This window comes from Scatophagus argus, chromosome 2 (assembly GCF_020382885.2).
Source record: "Scatophagus argus isolate fScaArg1 chromosome 2, fScaArg1.pri, whole genome shotgun sequence".
Classification (NCBI taxonomy): Eukaryota; Metazoa; Chordata; class Actinopteri; family Scatophagidae; genus Scatophagus; species Scatophagus argus.
The window spans coordinates 937,000-959,101 of record NC_058494.1 but is presented as its reverse complement, the minus strand read 5'-3'; the positions used below and the strand labels follow the sequence as shown (position 1 = coordinate 959,101).

The 22,102-nt window shown below is 37.6% G+C and overlaps 1 protein-coding gene and 1 long non-coding RNA gene across 4 annotated transcripts in view; one reads left to right on the top strand and one right to left on the bottom strand.

The window, feature by feature from the left end:
• Positions 1–642: 642 nt before the first annotated feature.
• tenm3 (teneurin transmembrane protein 3) overlaps positions 643–22,102 on the top strand; it is a 293,504-nt gene continuing 272,044 nt past the window's right edge. For all 3 annotated transcript variants that reach the window (XM_046399608.1, XM_046399625.1, XM_046399602.1), the window contains exon 1: positions 643–1,481. The gene's annotated coding sequence lies outside the window, so the exon portion shown is untranslated. The remainder of the gene's footprint in view (positions 1,482–22,102) is intronic.
• Positions 7,550–9,584, bottom strand: LOC124064861. Its single transcript, XR_006844328.1, has 3 exons — positions 9,314–9,584; positions 9,129–9,182; positions 7,550–7,810 (listed from the first exon to the last, which is right to left on the bottom strand). It is a non-coding gene; the product is annotated as an uncharacterized LOC124064861 (long non-coding RNA).

Genomic DNA, 22,102 nt, shown 5'->3' with positions numbered 1-22,102 from the left:
CTCAGACACACTCATCTCTGTGGAACAGCTGACCACGTCGGTGTAGATGCTTTCTCATTCTGTGGAACAGAATGAATACATTAATAAAGACAACTTTATTCTGAGAGGCAAATCTTGATGCTGAATTAGTAACTCGCTAATTAAGAGTTTGACTGTGCCAGATTATATGACTCTGACATTAATTGTAAAATTGCTACTGTACTAAATAAATTGTTCCTATCTATAATGATATTAACATATGATGCTATGATGCCTACTGGCCTACTTCTGAATTACATTGGCAATGTGCTGATCTCCAGAGCAAACTCATACACACACAAATAATTATGTTGTTTTATTTTGTTTGTCTTAGTTTTTTTTTTATTATTTAAGTTTTTTGTGTCGTTGTTGTTTTTGCTTGCATGCAGACTGTCATACTGAAAACGAAGAAGAAGAAAGAAAAAAAGAAATCCAAACATCCGTCGTTAAGTAGCTGTCTTACATGTGCTGCTCTCGCTCTCCGCCGTCACTTGTCGCAGTCAGGGCGCACAGTTCAGAGTCACGGCTGACCCTTTACCACCCAACAACCACCACTCGTACCGATCATTCACTTACACACGAACACACGCGCGCGCGCGCACGCACGCACACACACACACACACACACACGCCGGTAGAGACGTCAGGATTGGACGCAGCAGGGGATCCCCAGCTTCCCGTTTCTGCCTCGCTTGGCGTATCATCATCTTTTAGCAGGAGGAGATGAGCTGGCGCACACTTGCAGAGGGCAGCAATAACAGAGGACAGTCTTTTTTTACCGGAGCACACTCTCGCCTCTTCTCTCTCTATTCCCCCGTTTCCCGTTCCTGTTGTGCACAGTCTGGTGCTCCTGTAGCCGGCGCGTGCGCCAGGCTGCCGTGACGACGCGAGCAGAGAGCAAAGGGGAAAGGTGTTTCACCACCTGAGCGATTTATTTTCCAAAAGAAAAGGAAGCTTTGGGCGAGCAAACACAAAGGTTTGATAGACTCTGTGACAGTTTGGCGGTAGTTTCTCTGCTGTGGACACAGGCGAGTCCACCCTGCGTGTGTCTCCAGGAGCAACGCTTCACTTGTGCGTTGTTCTGATAGCCGCGCCGCGCTGCCTCGTATTGTATTTTCGAGCCTCTCTCTCCACACACACACACACACACTCACACACACACACACAGTGCACTCCACGGCTGAAAAAAAGCAAACAAACAAAACGGTTTTTTTTCCGGTCTTTCTCATTGAGATCATTTGGAATACTCGTTTAGAAACGTGACTAAAATAGTGAAAACGAGGATGCAGCAAATGTGTTTTTTCTGATTGCGCAGTTTTCTTTTATCGCCGAGATTGAAGTCGACAAGCTGCACAACTGGAAGAAGTTTTTTTGTGGGGGAAAAAAAGTGGAAAAAAAAACAAGCGGCAACAGCACGACGGCTGTGAAATAAGAGATGAGGATCCTCGCACTGGGACGGACAGGTAGGACACCCCTGACCAACATAAAATACATAAATAAAGGAGTAAAATAAAATAACATAAAATAACATCAATTAAAATAAAATAAAAACATAGGGTGTATAATGAAACAAGTTATGTTCAAATGCTTACGAACATTCAAAAGTTAACTTAGTGTCGTATTCACGACCTGTGCCATTCTGTCGGTTAAATAAGACAGGTCATTGCTGCTTGGTATGAGAATGTGTAATACACGAGGCATGTTTTCGTGGTATTAAAATATCCTTAGCCGCTCTTCAGTTCGACACCAGTAAAAACGGAGACGTAAAGGTAACACCTGTGCTTTAATGCAACTTTTCTAACCGGTCCGCCTGTAAGAGGCACCGCTTTATACAACTGGATGAGCGGACGGGTCAGCTATGTTAGAAAAGTTGATTTTATTTAGAATGGCTCAGCGTTTGTAAACGAATTGTATGCCGAATAATGCCGTGTTTACAGAAATAAAAAAAATAATAATCTTTTGAATCTTAATTTACTACAATGTTACCGCTTCCGTTAAGTAGAGCTGATTAAATGAGCTGTTTTGGATGGAGAGAGTGGCATTCACTGTACTGGAGACTTGGTTTGCAGATAAATGTACACTTCGTAACGTATTTTTTAGTTGCAGTATAGAGACCGAAAGTGCAAAAATGTATTTCGCATAAAACCTTTGTTATTTTAATGTATATGGAGGGAGATATGAGGAGATGGGGCTTTGTTCGGGAGTGGGCTGAACAAAAGAGAAGGGGAAAAAAAGGAAAACTCAAGTTGAGTTATTCAGCCTTGGAAGGCGGTTGCAGATCAAACTGCAAGGGGGAGAAAATGCCACTTACATATGCGTATTAACAACTGCTTTCCCGAGTGTTGTCATGTACATATCTCCCAAATGTAAAATACCATTCATTATACAAAATCCCACTTTGATTATATTCAGTTCCAGACTGCTGTGTACTATGATTATAACTGTTACTCTCCTGCAGTCTGTTATTGGGGCAGTTTATTGTGAATGAAATAACACTGACGTTAAAATGTTCCTGTGTTAAAGTGTTCCTGCACATACTTTGAAAATGCTCCCTTACATGTGCCTATTCGAGTTGTAAGTGTTAACTCTGATATTGATTAAAAAGAACACCTGACTTTTGGGGAAAAAAAGGTTCCTGTGTTTGTGAGGAATTGTCTTGTATGAGTGAGTAAGCTCTCTCTCTCTGTAGCTTTGTGTGCATGTGCATGTGTGTCAGGTGTGTGTGTGTGTGTTTGAAAGATAAAGATAATAGCAGACCGGTGTGGAGTATTGTAACCACAAACATTCACACTGTATTGAAGAGCAGAGCAGCGAGACAGTGACAGGCTTTTCCTTCACATCTTCCCTGTCTCTTGCAATTCTAGTGGGACTCTTTGGACATTTACCACTAAGGTCCTGTGATATCTGTAATTGCCCTCATGTAAAGTATGCCGTAATTTTTTGTGCACTCTGCAGTTTTGCAAATGGGAACTTTCAGTGTAGTGTTTGTCTTAGTTTCTTTTTTCCAAGTGGAAAACAGAGCATATGTCCGTGGTCACTTCACCACACTTTCCAACAGGTATACGAACAATATCTTTGTGCCAGTCAGTGATTACGCTGTGGGATAACGAGATAGAATGTTCAGGTTAAATTTCATGGAAAATCTTACATGGACTATACAATTCTGGAAATTTTAAAGTTGAATCATTCTTCTTGAAGTTGATGTACAAAGGTGGCTGTCAGTAAGGTAATGTGAAGATCAAAAGTGTGTTCACTGTGACCTTGAGTAAAATAATCTATTATAAATGGTCTTACTTATTCATTTAAAACATTCTTCATATTGTTGTTTTGATATATGTTGATGCTTGCTCCATCTGTTCTGCGTCATGTTTGACTAGTGAAGGTGAAGAAGTCGGGTTGTTCATCATCAGCATCATTTCACACTTATAATGAGAGAGGTGATAAAAAAGCTGTTGTGGTCTGCTTGCACAGAAGCAGAAAGGCTGTTTTGTATAGTGTATATAGCTAATCTAAAATGTAATGTACATACATACAGATATTTATCATTGAGCTGTAGGCAGCATCCGACTATAATACTGACACAGTAAAAAACTGGATACTACACTATATGTGTAAGTGTACGCGGAATTTGGGTTATATGTATGGATGTGTATGTCATTAACTGACTATACTAGTTAATGAGTGTAGGGCACTTTATAGTATAGTATAGTATAACAAAATAGAGCATCTGCACTCAAAAAAAAAAATGAAACACTGACTTTAATTAAATTTATTTTGTCAACAGGCTCCACAAAACTGAATTAGGTTAGACACATAATACGCAATTATTGGGTCAACTAAAACAAATTACTTCCGTTCAACAAGAGATAGTTAAGCTCACCCAACTTGCGTCAGTTGTATGGATTTAAATAATATGCTTAAAGACTACATACTTTATATTTGTTCTTTCAGTGTGCATGTTGTAGCAGTAAAACAATTTAAGTTCAGTTAATTTAAAAATCAGATTTTCATTCTATTTAGGTCTTACTAATTAGTTTGACATAATTCTACTTCAATAATAGGTCAATAGGTTCCACTCAAATGAGTCTAGTATAAGAAACATATTTTTATTTCCATTATTCACCAACAGCACAGCACTGATTAAATTATATTTTGGTCCACTTGCTTTGAAAATAATGTAGTAACACATGGCACCATAAGTACAACATATTTGATTTGACCTGCAAATACTACTTGGTTAACTAATAAATTGATGGGTTGATTTACAGAAAATAATTAACAACTACTTCTATTAGTCATTTTGAGCCATTTTAAATAAACAAATGGAAAAATTCCCTGTTTCCCATTTCGTAAATGTAAATATTTTCTGGTTTCTTTAGTTCTCTGTGACAGTAAAATGATTATCTTTGGGTTGTGGACTGTTGGTAATAAGACAACTGTTTTTTCCAAAACCCCAACAGCTAATTGACTGATAGAAAAAATACATATATCAAACAATAAATGAATCTCTTCAAAATCATCCAGCAATGTGCAACCTAATAAGCCATTTTTTGGCAACATGATGTTGCATCATGGCTAAATACTAACAGTTAGTATTAGAGATGTTGATTTTCAGCATTCTCGCCCCGTACCGGAGACTAGCCGGTCGGTCTCCCGAATCTCTGATTCCAAGCCTGCACCACATTGTATGCACAGCGGCACAGGCAATAACGTGGCCTCGGTCGCAGTCGCACGCTAACGTGTTTTATCCGTGAAAGTTCTTCACTGTGAGTGAAGGTTGCAGCTAGCGGCTTAAGCTAGCTAGAGCTCAGTGTCAGACACGAGCCAGCAGCCTCTCCTACGAAAACGCCAAAGCAGTTACAAGGAAAATTATATTATGGAATTCATGATCAGCTGTTCTCCATAGTTGAGAATAGAGTGTTACCAGAGTAGCGTGACTATTTTAAGAAATAGAGCCATATGTATGTGAATGCGGAAGGAGTGAGTGGTGAAGCGAAAGCAAGAGGCGAGTGACGTCATGTGTGCCGCAAAGCAGAAGTGTATGCGGAGTTAGCCATAACTTTGAGTTGACGTCCATCGGAAGTCACGGTCAATCGGCAAATAAATGCTATGACTTCTCAAGACCAAGTGGAGCTACCGTATGCTGTTTCACCTCTGTTTGTAAAGTGAAGTTAGCAGCAGAAGTTAGCTTCGGCCCAGGAGGAAAATCCCCCTGCCTGCAGTGCGGAAACTAACCAGAGAAAAGGTCATCAAGAGGCTGAGAAATTACCTCAGTCCAGGTGAATTTATAAGCATGCTGTAAAATGATACAAGTGACTGACATTTGTTTTGTTATATAAAACTGTTACACCTAGTTTTGTTTAGTAAATTAAAATATATTAGATAAAGTTGGGTGCACAGCTCATTTTCAGTTAATTGTTATTTGTAGTTCTTTCCATTTCCAAAGCACTTCATTTTGAGAGAAAACGCTAAAGTTTAATAACATTTTTAAAAATTGCTTTCAGTGCATCTCTAATTAGTAGTATGAGCCTTAATGCGACATAAAAATCAAACTAAACATCTCTTTATGTGTCAGTATTATCGAACTATCTAAATATCTAACAATACAACACGCTCGCAGTTGCAGTTTCTTTGTAAAAGCATAATTCAGCATTCAGCACCCAAATCAATGGTTGGCTCATTCATACGGTTTGTTTTTAAGCATCTGTACCGTGGTTGGAAGTCCACCTGGATAAAGTTGAGGGACGAGCTTTTAAGCTAAGAGTGTGCCTACATGGGCAATCCCAAATCATGCGAAAATCCAACACTTTTCATCAATATTCCAGTATTGGCCACAGAGTTAGTGGCATCATGTCCGTCAGCGCTGATGCTGTAGTAATTCAAGTTATTCAAGCGTTTAACACCTCGAACAGATTTTATAGAACTCTAAAGAATAAGTATTGAATTTAATGATAATAGCAATATACTACAAACAGTACTATGTGTATAAAAATAATAAGATAAAGTCGCATGGACTGGTTCTGACAAAGTTTAGATACAAGTTTATATTATTTAGTATAAACTCACCAAACGCTTGTTAATAGTAACATGTACAGTCCAATGCAATCTAATACAACAACTCCAAATGAAAAATACTTACTATGCCTCGACATTTTCAGTTTTTTAGTCTTGTACATCGCCAATACTTTGCCCTCCCATACGTGTATTAACACAATATTAGGAACACATAATATAATGCACCCCAGTATACCACCTGACATTGGCAGCAAAAACTTAATATAAACTTTGCGAAAGAAGAATGCATGGCAGTGTTGTTGTATTGCAGTGCATTAGATTGCACAGTTTTTCCTAACAGAATGCATGGTTTATATTTCAATCCAGGGAGACTATTAAAGAGAAAAGTGAATGAGATAATTAAAGTCAAATGAATTTATTGTGAAGAGCAAAATAGACTTTGACGCTTAGACTGCGGCAGGAAGTAGATCAACATGGGAAACTCTCAAACGAATGAGGTGCTTCCATGCGAAGGAGACTTCACCCCCAGAGTCTAAACATTGGTGATGGTAATGAGGAGTGATGCTGACTGCGTGGAAGGGTAACTTGAAAATGGAGGATCTGATTGAAGATGGCCAGACATCGCAGTAGTGATGGTGAACGGGTGGAGGTGGGATGCATATATTCAGGGGGCTGAACAGACAGCTGAATGACAGTGGAGAGAGAGAGAACACTTTGGTGAAAACGTGACAGGCTGTGATTGGAAGAGGGAAGAATGACAGTGGAACTAAAGGATCACAAGAAAACGCTTGTGACTTAAAGGGCATGCGCAAAGAGGTAGTCCTCATGACTGAACTTTTGCTAAGCTTCATATTAGATTTCATAATAAACAAACAGATTCCACAACAAACTAACAACATTAGTTATTAAATATGCGGTTTAATTTAGTTGGCAAACAAACTATAAAAATTACCAACCAGTTATTTCTGTTTCTTTTTTGTTTTTTTTTTCAAGTTCAGGTCATCATTCAGATTAAAAGAATGAAAGTGCCTTGAGGATACAGTCCCTTGTCTTTTCTTAGTTTCATTATAAAGACAATATGGAATGGTGAAATGTCGACTGTAAATGTACATGTGCAGCACATGTTATTGTATTTACTAGCTCCTACATCAATTAAAACAGATGAGTCAACATCAGCTTGTAATTCCATGTTTTCTAAAAATAACAAAATAAAACACACCTGTGCAATGGGGCCACGATTATGCTAATTTTCCTCCCTGCCGAGCCTTCTTTCTTCTTGAATTCTGAACTGGGCAGTGTGGTGGTCGAGAGATAAGGGAAGCTATAATTATAACAAAGTTCTGATTCTGCCTGAAAACAAAATATCCACACACACACAACACAATTTTTGTTGATTGTTTATCATTACTGTGTTATTGGTACTACTACTCTGTAGCTGCCCTAAGAGCCATCAACAGAGATGCTTTCACGGACTGTGCTCTAAACAACTCAAACATGTTTCCAGTGCCATGGTTATATTTTACACAAAATGATAAAGATTTACATAATGCTACAGCAGCCAGCTCTTTCACATTGGCAGTTGAAACACTGACAGTGTAATGTGAAAAGCGGGAAGCATTTCATACCTGCGCCATAGTGAGCAGGCCTGACCATCTGATCTTGAACTCTGTGATCACTGGCTTTTGTCTCAGACGTCCTCCTGCCTCCCGTGTACTAAGGTCCTGGCCACCATCTCTGTGAACCTTTACACTGCCACGTTCAAATATGAATACAATAACTGCAACAAAAGGGATATCAGTCAAGGAAACCTAACTTAAAAAACAGTTTTATTTAGAAGAGTCTGTCTGTTCACATGCTGTACAGATTGAGCAGATTCTGCATGTCAACATGACAAGGCTCGTTAAATAGAGTCATAAGATAAGATAAACCTTTACTAGTCCTGCTGTAGGGGAAACCTCAGTGTCACAGCAGCACAAGGATAGCAAATGAAGGTACAAATAGCAGGGCACTAATTTTTGAATACACTATACAAAAACACACACTGTATTTACAGTCTTGCACAATTATTTACATTATCAGCAGTAAGAAGTTATTATTGTAACTAATGACGTTCATTACATTTTAAATCTAAAATCTATACGTTGTTTGGAACAAGAGCAAAAGAATTAAGCTTTTTAATAATTTTTAAAAAATTTTTTTTTTTAAATTTAAGTTGCTTTATTAATCCCAAGATCGGAAATTACTTCTCTGCATTTAACCCATCACTGATTGAAACACACAGTTAACACGCAGTGAAACACACAGGAGAAGTGGGCTGCATCAAGCACCCAACCACACTCAAATTTTTCCTGCCCGTCCAGTGGGGGAATCGAACCACCAACCTTCTGATCACAAGCTGCTTCGCCAACCTCTAGGCCACGGCTTCCCCCAAGTAATAACAATAATAAGAAATGTTTCTACAGACAAAAATACTGACATCTTGACTAACACTTCAGAAACACTACAAATGTAATGTATTGGCCGAACACCAGACAAAACGTGAGCTGAATGTGATATGGTCACGTTACTTCAAGCTTACAGCCATTTGCCGATGCTTTTCAGCACGTATAACGTTACGCTGAGGATTGGTGTGCTCGCTAATGGTTCAATATATCTGGTTGTTTAAATCAGTTTTAACCAGTTTTTTTTTGTATGCAAACATGTAGCATTTCCTATATTTGTGTCACAATAAAGGCCTTACACTGGCTCAATGATAAAAAGCGACAGCAGGGAATTTATGGGTTTGTCTCAGCAGTAAATATAACATTTCTGAAATGGCTGACAGCAGCACTAGTAAATGCCTTACATCTGAAAATACAGACTGGAACCCAAGTAAGACTAATCTTCAAACACAGACATGTAGTAACAGATCTTTAACAGGTCACCAGCAAAGACTCAGTTGTAGAACTGTCAGGAAGCAGAAGTGCAAAGTGCAACAATCATAGATTAAATTTAAGGTTTTAATAACGATATTTACACACCAACTATGGTATGGTTTTCACAGTGGTAACATTTTAAAGGTTTGGCAGGGCTCGGCGGGATAAAAGAGGACTGACCTGAATCATGCAGCTAATATGAGGTTAGCAAGTTAGCCAAGATCCACTCGCTCTCTACAAACATGCACAAACACAAGTACAAACATGCACAAACACAAAAAGCAATGATGGTCGATATGAAAAACATAATATACACTAATATGAACACTGAAAATTGGTATGATTGAAAAGAAATGTCCTCTTACCTCTTCCAACTTAGCAAAGAAGGCCAACAGCAACTCGACCGCCAAAAATATTTACGTAGGATTTGCGCATGTGCAGTCCGAGCCAGCTAATCCTGTTCATTGGAGTTTTATGGCAGCTGGTGTTACGTTAGGCTGCTAGCTGCCAGCTTCTCTCAACCATAACTGACTTTAATTAATGTACTTAAATTATATGTTTTGTGATTGAAGAACCAATTAATATTTTGTAAAGATAACAAGAGAGACAGTTAGTTTATTATAAAACAATTTGTTAACAAAGATGTATTATTTTAAATAAACTTAAAAAGAAAAACTGAGGCGAACAGTCCACCTAGTTCATTTTTTGAGTGTTAGTTAAAAGAAACAGACGATAGAGGAAGCCAACAAGGGATGATATTGTAAATCCTGGTTATTTTTTATGTTTAATGGTTGATCACCAGTTAGTAATAAAAACAACAAAATCAGTGCTAAAAAAAAGAAAACATGATAAACGTGAGAAAGATCTTAATTTTTACCATAGGCTATGCATCCTACACAAATATAATATCTACAGACAGAGCACATCACAGGTAGTCTCAGAGTGCAAAAGATCTACATCTCGTCTCTCTGAAATGTTGCTTTTGCTTTTCTGGAAGCGCAGACAGATGTTGCTCACAGGTTTTACAGGTTGAAGTGCAACTCTACCATGTAATAGCCATGGTTTGGCTTGGCCACAGGGCAATTAAATAATACATTCTAATACATGTGAGGAAAAAAATGTTTTTTTCAAGAACTCAGCACATTGGATGTTCTGGTGAGCAGTAAACAAAAACAAACAAACAAAAAAACCAAGGAGTGCACCCTGCGTGAAGAAGCACGGTGGTGGAGCAGGCCTGTGAAGTAGGAGGGAACTGGTTTTGGAGGGCTGTGTGACTGAGGAGAGTGACTTTGAGTGTTTTAACTCAACTGATCAACCAGCAACAGAGAAACAGACAGTGCAGCAATCAAACAGTGAACAGAAATACACAAATACACACACACACACACACACACACACAAACACACGTTTCTGGATGATAATGCAGAGCTAGTGTGATATGCTTTTCTGTATTTTGCAAGATATTGTTTGTATATATATATATATGTGTGTGTGTGTGTGTGTGTGTGAGATCATGTGTGTCGGTCTCTGTACATTAGCAGATCTGTTACTGTGCTTGTGTGTGTGTGTATGCGTTTTTTCAATAATTATTACTACAGCCCTCAACCCGAAGATTTCTCCATATAATACGTGTGTGTGCACGTGTGTGTGAGTATTATCCAGGGAGTGCTCAGACTGAAAATCCAGCTGATGAAAGCTACCTCGAGCTTCATAAACAAGTAGAACAGTGGACTCTGTGTGTGTGCGTTTTTGTGTATATTATTAAGCCTAAATCTTCACTGAAATAAACAGAAAAAGTTTTATTTTTCATATTTATATTTGGGATACTGCACAACAAGGTATTTACTTCTGCCATGCTTTTATTTTGATAGTTTATAGAGCATTCTTCACGTTTGACAGCTGTTGAAATTGCAGTTAAATTAAATTGATTATTTAAGCTTTACTGTAACTATGGAGTATTCACTAGACTGTCAATTTGGAACTCAAAAAGGCACATGTTGGCGAGCTGTATCCAGAACATATTTTATATGGAGGTAGCCTGCAGGTATACTTGGTGCAGACCTATTCTTTGATCTATAGTCCCACACTGTTCCAAAAGTTGTTCTGTTTGCTGCTCTCTTCAATTAAAATCTTAGCAGCATTATGCCGCATTTGGGAGGACTATTCTCATAGGTGAATCCTAAAGGAAATTCAGTATTTCTTCTCAGACTTTGTTCAGCAGCAGATGAAATTGACTTGTCTGCGTGAATTGTTCCTATTAATAAAATTAGCTGGCATTGAACACTGAAAGAGGACACGTGAATGAAATGCTGAAATATTTATATGTTTACAGTATTACAAAATGGCTGTCTTTGGTTTGGCTGTCTTTATTGCCAGTGTCACCAAATTCTGTGACCCATCAGATTTTGTGACCCAGATTGGAACATAAACTATGTTCTTTTTCTATTTTATTTTATTTGGATCAGAAATTCTAATAGATATTAATAAAAGATACGGAGAGGGTTACAAATTTTGATAACTCTGAAAGCAGAAACATTTATACGCTGTGTGCACAATTATTAGGCAAGTTTTATTTTTGAAGATTAATTTTATTATTGAACAACTACAGTGCTTTCCAAAATCCACAATGTTAATAAACCTCAAACCTGAATATTTTAGGAAATTAAAGTGAGGTTTTGGCTTTCTCACGAGAATATCTATGTGTTATTGGGCAACAGAATGCAGAATTATTATGCAACTAAATGAAAAACCATTCCCCCATCTCACTTGTTTATTTGCATCTGTTTAAGTGAGAATAATAAACAAACAACTCAAAATTTGCAAATAAACATTTCTGACATTTCCAAAAAAAAAAAAGAGTCAGTAATCAATATAGCCACCCTTCTTATCAATAAGTTATAAGATTTCCATTTATGGAGTCTGTCAGTTTCTTGATCTGCTGACGATCAACTTTTTGTGCAGCAGCAACCACAGCCTCCCAGACACTGTTCAGAGAGGCATACTGTTTTCCTTCACCGTAAATCTTCTGTTTAAGAAGGGCCCACAAGTTCTCAATAGGATTTAGGTTGGGTGAGAAAGGGGGTCATGTCATTATTCTTTCATCTTTAAGGCCTTTGCTGGGTAGCCACCAGCCCAAACCAGTTCCCCTCCTCCACCTTGCTGGCGTCTGAGTCAAAGTGGAGCTCTGTGTCTGTTATTGATCCTGCCATGGACCCATCCATCTGGTCCGTCAAGAGTCACTCTCATCTCATTAGTCCATAAAACCTTTGAAAAATATTAATATATAATATATTTCCTTGCCCAGTCTTGATGTTTCAACTTATGTGTCTTATTCAGAGGTGGTCGGGTTTCAGCCTTCCTTAGCTTGGCCATGTGTCTGAGCACTGAACAACTTGTACTTCTGGGCAATCCAGGTAGGTTGCAGTTCTGACAGCATTGGAGGATAATGGGTTCCTGGTAGCTTCACGTTTGATTCTTCACAGATCTTTGGCAGTTAATTTACATCTTTTTCTTCACAACACGTTTCTTGCGACCCTGTTGACTATTTGCAACAAAACGTTTGATGGTTCTGTGATCACGCCCCAATATCTTTGCAATTTCAATTTTTGACTTTTCAAGGTCAGTTAAAAACTTGTTTTTTGCCCATTTTGCTGAGGAAAAGAAGCTGTCTGCTTAAAATATAAATATTCAAGTTCATACAGCTTGGAGTTGGAACATATATATACATTATATATAGTCAAAATACTCACTTGCCTAATACTGTGCACACAGTGTAGGTCTGTGTATTGAGCACTAGCACTTCATCTATGACTTTCATGTGGTTAATCCTTTAGTGGTACAGAATTTGACAGATTCAAAATTTGCAACTATCAGATATACACAGAAGATCAAGTGTTGCTATCAACATTTTATGGTAAATTGCCTGTGTTTAAATAGTGCTTTTCTGCTCATCCAACAACTAAGAGCATTTTATGACACCAGCCACATTTCATGCACACATTCATAAGGTGGTGGCAGAGGATACCATGCAGTAACCACTCACATGAAGACTCACACACTAATGGAAGTCAGTAGCAGCGTTTGGAGTTCAGTTTCTTGCCAATGGACATGTCAACATGTAGACAGCAGGGTTAGATGTTAAATATTAGATGAAGGCTGCACACCAACAACTTCTTGGCAAGATAACCAACTCTGAGGTGCCCTGATATTTACAGATTCATGCCATGCACAGAATAAAATCAGACCATGGATACTCACAGAGTAATGGAAAAAGGCCAATTAGTGTTTGACTACTTTATTAAAATGACAATAGCAAGGTTTATTGATTGCATTTACACAGTGTTTTAGCACTTGAAATTATAGACTAGTTGTCAGACTTTTTCAGGGACCCCTAAACTGACAGAAGTTAGTCTTTTTTTTTTCTTTTTTAAAGCAGGTTACAGAAAAAAATGAGACCATGGCTGCAGGTTTTTGTGCCAACCAATCAAGAGCACACCGTTTGACCAATCAACTGTCTGAAGACGGAGATCAGTTGATTAAATGAGTCAAGTCTGGTGTGCTGCTACTTGGTTGGAAAGAAAACCTGCAGCCACAGCGGCCCTCCTGTGGACCAGTTTGACATGCCTGCTATACATGATACAACAAAATTGAGGAAATACTAACAGGACAAATTAACTAGCATCTGAGGCCAATCAATCTTCTTCACCTTAACTCGTGCTGACCAATAATTTTGGGGTCAAATTTACATGCAGCTTAAATGCTAAACTACACCGGAGACATTGAGCACTTGATATTGGCTTAAGCTACTGGGAGATCACTTCCTTCCAAGGTATTTCACTGTGTGGACACTGACTGACTATTCTGACACCTTCCAGAAACCAGTGTGTTGAGCATCAAAATTAGCCTTGATTCAATTACCAACAGTCCACTTTCCACTTACACAAAACAATACAATACCAAAGTGTTTGAATTACTGTATCAGGGGACTCTAAGCAATTAGAATTTAGTGAGGAGTCTCAAAAACAGATAAATTACCATTTCAAGTCAGCACAGCTGAATTTTTACTCTGTCAGTAATGTGTCCTGTCCTGTGCAGAGTGTTTACAGCATTTGATTGCTCACCCGTTGCTTTCAGAATATATCTGGGATACCTATGCTTATTTATGGTTCCTGGATTTGGTGTCAGTGAATGGTCTGTTCATGGTTGGCTAATCACCTCTCTTTAGGACTTTCAGTTCAATAGTCTCTCTCTCATAGTTTATGCTGTTTGGATGTGACTCAAGAACTAGTTCCAATTGAGTACTGGTTCCAAATTGTCCAGTTCATCGGAATCATAGACTTCCAAGCTCATCACTTCCAAACTCATGCATGTACACTGCTAGAAACTTGCATAAGGAGACTCATGGCAAAGAGGAAGAAACAATCCCAAGTGTGGATTCATTTCACAAAGAAAGATGACAACAGTGCTAGCTATAATGGCTGTAAAATGATAATAATAGTAATAATAAGTAAGAGTGGAACTCTCGCAATATGCTGAAACATCTTTCAGAACACCAGTAATTGCATTGATTGCACATCTGGGACAATCTCATTAGACTGGCAACTAAGGAAAACTTGACAAATGCACAGCAGGCAATAAGGAGTCTGAAAGAATGTTTCATATGTGCCACACAGATGTTTATGAACTTAATAATATATACAATAGTTAATATATTAAAACAGGCAAAGTTGTCAATGTAACAGGCCTATGTTATATAAGGAGAGTGTTAGCATTGCCTCAGCCTCTCCTTTGCAGTAACTCATTACAGATTTACTTAAATGTCTGACAAAGGCTTGTATGGACATCAATGTGAGTTTATTCTTTACCAGGTGTTATGTTTAAAGGCAAATTACTCAGTATGCGGGATACACTACATAGAGACAGAGGAAATGAAGTTGAAAAGTCTTTAATGTTCGCAAACAATGAGGTCCAAGGTCCGGGGTGGAAGCAGTGGAGCAGGGAATCCAGAGAGTGGTTCGAATGGAGATTGGAGAGGATGATCTTGAGTTTAGGCCTAAGTCCAGAGACAAGGAGATCCAGGAGACAGCCTTGGAGTTGGGCACGCTGAACTGGGGACAAAGGGTTGCCAAGCCTGAAGCACACGGACACATTAATTACCAGAGCGCAAACTAAAGCAGAGATTAAAACACATAATTTACTTGGCCTATATGTATTACCAGAGACAGAGTAACTATAGAATTTGGTGAAGAGTGGGTGAATGAACAGGTCCTTATATGTTACAGTAGGCAGGTGGGACTGATGAAAAGTACCTGTACTGTGTTCCATTGGAATATGGAAGAAAGAGTCAAAGTCAAACCATGTCTGTCTTATTCAGTCACCTTTGACTAATTCTAAGCCAAACTCTCTCTCTCTCGCTCTTTGTCTCTCACAACCCAACCTATCAGGGCAGGTGCATGCCCACATCCAGCCAGGGTCTTCAATGTTTCTGCCTACTAAAACAGTTGGGTTTTTCCTTGCCACTGTCTCCAAGTGCTTGCTCATGGGTGTTTTGCTGGATCTCTCTGTTCCAAAAATTAAATTTAAGAGTTTGGTCCTGCTGTTTAGACCTGCTGTCTAGTGTCATGAGACAGCTTTTGTTGTGATTTGGTGCTTTATAAATTAAATATTGAATGATTAGATCAGCAGCAGATGTGCGTGGACTGGCAGGAGGAGAACCATATAACCACGTCCAGCTCCAGACACACAGAAAAATACACACAAGAACATGGAGAGAGAGCAAACAAGAACAAACAAAGACAATAGGCAGTTGAAACAGAGGATAACACGTAGAAAAAACGAAGTAACCTGACACCATGACTCTTTATTTAGTTTGCTTAGTTATGGCTATAAACACTTTCACAACCTTTCACTGTACCAATGTTGTATCAGACCAATATTTTGCAATTATACCATTTATTCTTTAATTAAAATTACAACTGGTTCAGTCAGTGAGGTCAACTGTTGATAGTGAAGGAGCATGATGCGTATCATTTGTATTGTAAAATCGATCAGTACTCCGCCAGGGAGTGACCCCTGAATAATTGATTATATTAATTTATTGTGTTCCATAAAATGCTGTTAAAGAGGTTCTTCCATCCTGACAAGACATTTTTGGAGCATTAAAATTGCTCATTTCAAGTCACTTTTTTTTCATATGCACATATGACACGGAGGCATTTTAATTGCGATATAGTACTTGGAAGGATTAAGTGTGCACACATCAATAAAAACCTCTCACATAGTTGCAAGGTGAAGTTGTTATAACACTGTTGCAACACATGCAATAATATTGTCTTCTCTCATTAGCACACACACATTAATTTCTGGGATTTTCACGTTTACCTTTTCTGCCATTCACGCTTGTCCACAAATGCATTTGTAATACCATAATGTCCATATTATTATTATTACATTAACTAGGTGGAGTTGATGGCAATGTTGTTTCTTTAATACATGGTAACCATTCACACTCTTCACATGCCACATTTTTGAGGTTTATATTTTGTGCAGTACAGAGGCCATTTTTTCTTTAGCATTTAATACAGATTTAAAAATCTAAAAATATACTCACAGAAGATCTTTACTGCCATTAAAATACCCCCATCAATATTAAGTTCATCACTATACATGTCACAATAACATAACAAAAAATGCTTAATAAAAATGGAACACTCAATTACTTGTAGATAAGTACACACAAACACATAACACACGTAACAGTGACACTGCTTTTATTGTAACCAGCCATCAACCAAAGAAGCATAGAAACAAAATATCCTTGTGTGTAGGAGTTTATTTGTGTATTAAAAAAGTCATCATCACCTTCCACTACTGAAAGTGTAATTCTTCTCTGCTGACTGACTGGTTACATTAGGATTTCCACACACACACACACACACACACACACACAGGTTACATTAAAAGCAGGCTCACTGGCGCTCGGTCAGGCTTGAACACCGGTATGTATATGTGCTGTACTGTGTGTGTTAAATTTTCCATTCCTTGGACTTGCACCATGTTCTCAGGTGAGTGACTCAAACGCTCAAGGGAACATGGGAAGTGATAGGTAGTGTGGACCGGTATGAACATACATTTTCATGTGCAAATATGTGTAGCAGAGAACACTTCATCACATCTTCAACATCTATCAGCTTTAACCTCTCTTTTCACATTTTGCTGTTAGTTTCATCTCTTGCTTTCCCAGTGCCACTTTAATCAAACACTGTGGTGCCATCCCTGTCTGACTATCAGGCTCATTTCCTAATTCGTAATTATTTCTGTCAACTATTAAGAAAATCCACAGGAGGGCAGGAGGGCAGAGCTCCAAAGAGCTCCCTGTCCAGAGAGGAGACACTACAATTAGCTGTCAGTGTTCACTGGCAGAATGCCAGTGGGCAAAAGGGGCGTAGATGCACCTGAATGGGCTTGGCAGTTAGCGAATGGAATGAAAAATGCACAAGTGCATTATTCTGGGTTATGTTTAAGATTAGCATTATTTTGGGATATGTTGAAAAAAAAGTTGCTTTATTAACAACAAGTTACAAACAAATGCAACCACAGTGTTGCATGACCAATAGGTGTGTAAATGCTCACAGTGACACCCTCAGTCATGATGTCTACTTATTTACTAAGGAACTCCTACTGTCACTGAGGTATGTTGCTCTTTCTGCTCTTTGATACGGAGGCCGACAAGCACAAACGCGCTGCAGCACGTTTCTGTTTTATGCAGCACGTTTCTGTATTTGCAGCACGTATGTACTTGTCAGCCACCGTACTTTGACAATCCGGGAAAGAAACGCTAAGTGGACAGCTTAAATTAAGAATGAATGAACAGAGAAATTAATCATCAACAACCATGTTGCCTAGCAATGTAGCTTTCTTTGAGTGAGTGTCTATGCGTGTGTGTGTGTGTGTGTGTGTGTGTGTGTATTTTGCATGTGTGTTACAAAAAATGTTTCTTTCTTTTTGCTTTAATGTGTGTTTTGTGGACTATAGCAGCAGTTTATTTATATATTTATATTCATCCCTTTGTTGTCTTCTTTGTTGATTCCTTTTTCTGTTACAGCAGCAGTTATTTAATTTATTTAGCCTGACATTACTAGTTGCCACAGGATTCTTGGCTCTTTTTATTTATTGTTGTTTATTTTTTGTTTTCATTTTCTGCTTTCTGCCTTGTATTGAGGCTGAATTTAAATGTAAAAGTAAGAAATAACTGCTAGGAATGGATGCTAGAAATACACTAATTAATGTGTTCTTTCAGATATTTTCAACAGACAAATAACCTGCCTCAGATCCACTTTAGTTTAAAGGGAATTCAGTAAAATGCGACAAGTCACTCCTCCTACATGAATGTTTTAACAACACAGGCACTTACCTAACAGCAGGGGTGTTGGCTGATGTTGATCCTGAAAGGAATGTTAGCTATTTCACTTGAACTTGCTTATTTTTGTATCTACTCCTGATGTGAACACAGTAGGAAGATTGTGCACTTCTCACTGATACCCTCCTCAGACCGGCACAGTAACCTATATCCACCGTTAGTCTGATTGAGCCTTTGCATGTTAGTGGATTCTCCTTTTACCCAGTTTCAATTCTATTTCAATTCATTTGTATAGCGCCAAAGAAGAAAAGTTGTCTCATGACAATTAGAGCAGGTCAAGACCAAACTCTTTAAGTTTTGGTCAGTGGTTTCAATCCCTCCTTCCTGAATTTGGAAATGAATTTAGCAGTGCAGGTGCATTTGTCATTGAACTTACTGCTTATGAGGAGAGTGTGATAGAAAAGGGAAGAGGAAAAAAGAGAAGGAAAAATGGAAAGGATGCATGTGCAGGCTTGACAGCAAGCATGTGTACGGACAGACAAAGAGAGATGAAACTTAAGCAAAAGTTTCTGGTAATTATTTGAGCTACTGTGTAATTCTTTGCTATCAGTGAAGTTTACTGGACATTTTGGAATCACATTCCTTATTGCAGTGAAAGTGATGAAATGAGAACAATGTACCAACAAGAAAAAAATGCAGTTGGTTTAAAATCTTCTAATCCATGTTTGGCGTGAATTTTAGTTTTAGTCTTTGTTACTATCAGCATCGCTTACACAATACTTGGCAACTCTCGTCTACGTGGGAAATAATTCCTGCTGCCTTCACTAAAAATGTTGCTGGTGAGACATCAGCAATCTCTGGTGGGCTGTATGGTAACTGTAGGGCATGCACTTCTACCAGTGCTCGAGCGATTGTTAGATTGTGACGAATGATGTGATGACGAGGTTTACAAACACAGCAGCATTTACAAAAATGAATTTCAATAATAATTCATTAAATACTGCACAAATCGCGGCAACTTTTGAAAAAGTTTGAACAACATGAACAAAGACAAACTGCTCCTCACATACTTTGCTGTCATAATCTGATCAGCATGGCTTTGCTTGCTGGCGTTCTCATCCACTTTTATTCATTTGCTGTCTTCAGGTGGCTGCAGAGATTTAGTGACATTAAGAATGTTATCATTCAAATCTTATGCCACTGTGGACAACTGTTGCATAATATTGTATCTCTAAGAATCACTCATTAACTTAAATGAGACTGGTTTACTGTTGATCCTGTTTCAAACACATCCATTTTTTGCTGCCAATTTAAATGTATCTATTGGTTTGTTGATGTTTGATTAGAATCACTATTCCGTTATTGCTGCAGTCTACAGTGTCAAAAAATTTGAGCTATATATAAAGTTTGCAAAAAGTTTTATTTGAAATTTAATCTCAGTTAAATGTGCTGATTACAGACACTAGCAGGTTATGCAAAAAATCCAAAACATACATGGTGACACAGATGCTGCAAGCTAGCAAACAAGTAAAACCAGAAGGTTTTCATATATTCCATATTCATTAGTCTCGTCTGTGTCAAAGGTGTGATGTCTAACAAACGGCATCATTGCTATGTACTTATTTGAAATAACAAGGTTAAAAGTGGATTTTTTTTTTCATGTTTTAAAAGCTGTTGTAGTTATTTCAAAATCAAGCATTAATTATTTTTATTATTAAGATTCATTCAGATGCTCCTTTTGTTCTTTATGCGTGAAGTAATTACACAAAATTATCACCTTGACACAACAACAAATACTTTAAAGTATTTTGTGAATGTGTTTATTGTGCTTCAAGTGACTGTTTTCTGACACCAAAAACATCTTCACATAAAGCAACATATTAGCTTTTGTCAGTGATTCCTCTTGTTTAGACAGTGGCTTTTATCTGCATCACAATGCATCGGGTTTTGACGCTTTGATTTTTTAAATTTTGTTTAGCAAATGAAATATTAGTATTATGACATTATGCAAGTCATAACTGGAGGCAGCAGTATCTTCAAAACTGTGATTTTTGTTTGTTTTTGTTGTTTTTTTGCCAATAAAATTCAGATCAAATTTAAACTTGATTTCATTTCATTTTAAAATTTCTTCTTAAATCAGTGTTCAAATCACATTGTGGCAAAAGGTAGTACATATACACAAATAATACATACTGTCTGTGCTCACATACACACACACACACCTATACTGATAGGTATACCTACACTGACTATACTGATAGTTGAAAGTTTAAAAAAAATCTAGTCAATTTTCTTGACAGTAATATTTTTGAATCAGGTTCCCGGCATATTTTTTATTTTTCAGTTTATTTATTTATTTATTTTTGTGACCAAGAAAAGTCCTGTGCATAAAATTTTACAGCTGAAAATAAAATGAACGGACGCACTGTTTCAAGTTTGTCATGGGTGGGCAAAGGGTTGGTCATCTGACAACAAATCCCAGCTGCTATTGTGAACATGGTCAGTCGAAACAGCCAGTCAGATTTGCCAAATGCCACACCAAAAATGAGGATCTCAAAAAAAGCTACACAGAAAAAAAGAAAAAAGTTGGAATTACATGAAAAAAATATGTACATCAGTTGCACATATTAAAATTGTGTTTACTCAGCATAATTTATGTACCGCCAATATACTCAATTTTAATTTGGTAAACCAACATGACTTTATATGTTAATTTAAAGCTTTTCTTTCATGTTAAATATATTCAATTACCCTATGTTGAACCAAAATGACTTTTTTTTGTTGATTTTAAGCTTTTTTATACATTCAATATATTCTGTTTAAGCAACTAGAATTATTTATGCAATGTACACACAGTATTATTCTGTTTATTCGACCTAACCTGCTCAAGCCTCACACATTTAAGTTATAAAGCTTCTGTATATTTTGTGTATCCCCATAAAATTATTTCTGTATGCTGATTTCTGTTATTAAAAAAATACATTTTACATCCTTCTGCCTGATCAAACCTAATCTCTTAACTACAGCATTTACTACTGTTTGCTACTAGCATTAATTGTAATATTCCCTTATCGCATTGTGCAATACAGGAACTTTTTACTGCTAATAGTATAAACAATGATGAAACACTGTAAATGTGTGTGATTTTGTATAGTTTCTTTAAAAAAAAAAAACGTAAAAAAAAAAATGTTTGGTGTAAATATTCCCTTATTTACTTTGTATATTTTTATTCACCTCATCCTCACCTTTGTTTGCTATCCTTGTGCAGTTGTGACAACGTGAATTTCTGCACTGCAGGACCAATGAAGGATTATTTTATTTTATTAACACTCATTACTTGAATGTGTTACATTACTTGTTAAAACAAAAACAAAACAAAAATGTTGGCTGAGTATTCTATTGCAATATTTGTGGATGAAATAAGAAAATGTGTGACATGTACAGTATGCATAAAAAACATGAATTAAAGAAAAACAAAAAAAAAGTAATGCATTACCTTTTAAAATACAGGAACAGCACAGAAAATATCTCCCCAACTTTACTGGTCAAGTGAATGATAGAGTTTAATCCACCCTCACTTACAGGAAGGTCAGCCTCCCAACATTTCTGTTCATTTCTGTTAACTGAAATGTGTAACATTGGTCTGGACTGGTATACCAATTTAATGGCATTTGATTCAGTAGCTGCATTTATTGGTAAATGGACTGTACTTACATAGCTCTCTTCTGGTCTGACTGTAAGTGACCTGCCCAAGGACACTTCGACACGTAGACTGCAGGGGCCAGGGACCTTGACC